This window comes from Trichosurus vulpecula, chromosome 1 (genome assembly GCF_011100635.1).
Source record: "Trichosurus vulpecula isolate mTriVul1 chromosome 1, mTriVul1.pri, whole genome shotgun sequence".
NCBI lineage: Eukaryota > Metazoa > Chordata > Mammalia > Diprotodontia > Phalangeridae > Trichosurus > Trichosurus vulpecula.
Window position 1 is genome coordinate 350191211 of NC_050573.1, and position 3530 is coordinate 350194740.

The window sequence follows — 3530 nt, forward strand, 5'->3', positions numbered from 1 at the left end:
TGGTTTTCTTGCATCACTCTCATTTCTCTTCCCAATTTTTCCTCTACTTCTCTTACTTGCTTTTCCAAATCCTTTTTGAGCTCCTCCATGGCCTGAGACCAATTCATATTTTTCTTGGAGGCTTTTGATGTAGGTTCTTTGAGTTTGTTGACTTCTTCTGGATGTATGTTTTGATCTTTTTTGTCACCAAAAAAGGAATCTAGAGTTTGAGTCTGAGTCTGAGTTCATTTTCACTACATATTCATGTTCCCAGCCAACTACTTGACCCTGAGCTTTTTGTCAGGGTATGACTGCTTGTAGAGTAGGGAATACTTTGTCCCAAGCTTTAGAGTCCAAGCTCTGCTGTTTTCAGAGCTACTTCTACTCCACTGTCACCCCAGGCTCTGTCACAGCAGTGCTCCTCCTCCCCCAAGAACTGCCAACCAGGACTGCAGTTCAGATCCAAGCAGGGCACAGCAAGAGAACCTGCCTTTGTGCCTACATAGTGCTCCTTGCACTCCTGCTCTGATCCTCTGCTAGATTCCTCCCAACATGTGAGCCAGGGACTCGGGAAGTAGCTGACGATGGAGCTGTGGAAGCAACCACAGGAGCTTCCTGCTACTGCCACCACCACCACTGCACCACCTCTGCTACCCCCAGGGCTGGTGGTTGGACCACTCTGAACCAGATCCCATAGTTTCCCACTAACCTGCTCTTTGGAGTTTTTGGGTTGAGAAGTCTGATAACTGCCACAGCTCAATGACTCATGGCTCTAAGTCCCATACCAACTGACTGACTCCCAGTCTGGTCTGTCCTGGTGTGGCCCATGCTGGGCTGCACTCTGCTCCCAGCACCACGCAGCAGACCCTTCCCAGTGACCATCAAGGCTCTCCTGGGCTGGAGACCTGTTTCCTTCTGCTATTTTGTGGATTCCGCAGCTCTAGAATTTGTTCAGAGCCATTTTTACAGGTGTTTGGATGGATTTGGGGGAATGCTTAAGCAAGCCCCTGCTTTCCAGATGCCATCTTGGCTCCACCCCCCTAATGTTTTCATTCTTGCCAATGGCTAACTGAAAATTCCTACTATGGCCTTCTAGATATGCTCTGTGCTCTACGATAACCTCCTGCTCTTTCCATGTCCTCATCAAAATGTACCTTTCCTCAACTGGCTAGGAAAGCTGTCTATATAAGCTAGTTGATGGTCAGATGTGACTAATTCATTGACCTAAGCCCTCTTGGTGATGTCAATCCAAATGAATTCTTCATGAATAAAATTTTACTAGAGTCTAAAAAAGATAATTTTGCCCAAGGGGGCTTTTGTAAGTGCCTGGTTTACTTATTTGTAAGGCTTGGACTATGGAAGGGAAGTATATGAGAATAAAGGTTCAATTTAGGGCCAGATTTCCTAGATTATCCAAGTAGGGCCAACTAGAAGGAAAGAGACATAGTGTTCAGAATGCTAAAAGTCAGAATGTACTAATGCTATTGAAGAAAGTTGAGGACAACAAAATAATTTGTTTTGAAAATATATTGGTGAAAAGAGGATGAAAGAAAGAATAAGACCATTACCTGAAGTTGATGTGATGATGATAACTAATGGCAGAGAAATGGTAAAACTAACTCATCATTCTTTTGCTTTGGCTTTCTCTGCCAGGGAGACTGATATTTGGACTAGGGGGAAAACCAATAAATATCTAATTAATAACTGATTTGAGGAAGCTTAGGATAGAAAGGTAGCTTTCAAGTAAAGAAGACCTAGGGTCAAGTCCCACTTCTAATGCATACTGGTTGTATAACCCTGGTCAAGATACATATATTCATATTACACAAGAGCATTTGCCAATCTTTACTATAAGAGTTTCTTCATCAGGAGTTCCAAATACCGTTGAAATAATGGATACAGCTTCCTTTCTGCACCAAAGACTTAAGAGTTAATTTCCCAAATAATTAAAGAGATAGTAAGAGAGCACAACAGTGACCTTAATGAGTTCAAGTTGACAGAACTAGCTGAACTATGTCCTTGGGTGTTGAAAGTCAGGATGGATGTGATTGCTAAACCCTAACAGCCATAGTCTTTGAAAAGTTATGGAGAACAGGAGAGGTAATAGGGAAGGGCACATCTTCAGATATTTTGAAAAGTAGATGAAAATGGAAACAGCTTTTTATAAAAGTCATGATAGACTAGAATATTTGGCCAAATTGAAACAAAATGAAACTTGATGAGTATAAATCTAGTCTTATATTTGATTTTTTAAATGAAATTTGGTCTTTTATCTAAGAGAGATGGTGAAATGACCATCCATTAATTAATAACTTGCTGGCCTTACTTAATAAAATAATTAAATTACCCATAAAAAATGAAAAAAATTACAAATACATAATAGAGGAGTCACAGGAAGACAGCCATTCATATGATTAGAATCTATGATTTTGAAGTGTTTTAAGTTCAACATTAATCAATACGATAATATGATGGCCAAAAAAGCTACCGTCATCTTAGGCTGCATTAAGGGAAATATAGCTTCTAGACATAAAAGTGGGTGACCAAAAGAGCTACTGTCATCTTAGGCTGCATTAAGGGCAGAATAGCTTCTAGACATAAAAGGGGTTGATACTATGCCTTCACCAGACTATATCTGGAGTACTGTATTTGCTTTAGCATATTGTATTTTAGGAAGTAAGTTGATAAAGTAGATATAATCTGGAAGAGGGTAACCAAGATGATTTCAATGCCAAGATGGAGTTATAGTCACGTGAAGTCTGGAGAAGAAAAGGCTTTTCAAGCATAATTCTTGTCAAGTATTTGAAGGTATCTTATGTGAAAGATGGGTTAGACTTTTTCCATTTGATCCTAGAAGGCAGAAAAGTAGAAGTAATTGGTAGAAACTTTAAAAAGACAACATCAGGCTAGATATCAGGAAAGACAACAACAACAACAACTTCCTGACAAATGGAGCTCCAAAAATGGAATGATTTTCTTCAGGAGTTGGTAGGTTCCCCTCATTGGAGGACTTCAAGTGAAGATTAGATCACCCCTTGTCAGGGAAGTTTTAGAGGAAATTACTTTTCAGAAATTATTTTAATTAGCAGTATAGCCTGTTGCATATAATGCTGGGTTCAGATTCTGCTTCAAATGTTTAATAGTTCTGCGACTTTGAGCAAGTCACTGAAGCACTCAGGCTTAGTGTCCTTATCTGAAAATGACTTGGGTTTTAAGATCCCTTGCAATCCCTGTTAGCTGGGATATTCTGGGATTCTCTTATTTTAATGATTGTTTTCCTTCTGCTTCAAGTTCAAAACTGTCTCACAAAATTTATCAGGTTAAAAAAATTTACTGCTTAACAAGATCATTTACCTAGTCTCTTCCTGATAAAATATCCTTCTATTATTGTACAGAAAATAGTCTAGAAATCATTTATTAAATATAAATAAATTCTAATGATGCTCATTTTATACTCTTTCATTTCAACCTATTTCCATTTTAAATCACTTTTAATAATGTGGGTAATGATAGTGTTAAGTTGCAATGTATTACCAGGGCAAGTAGGCCTC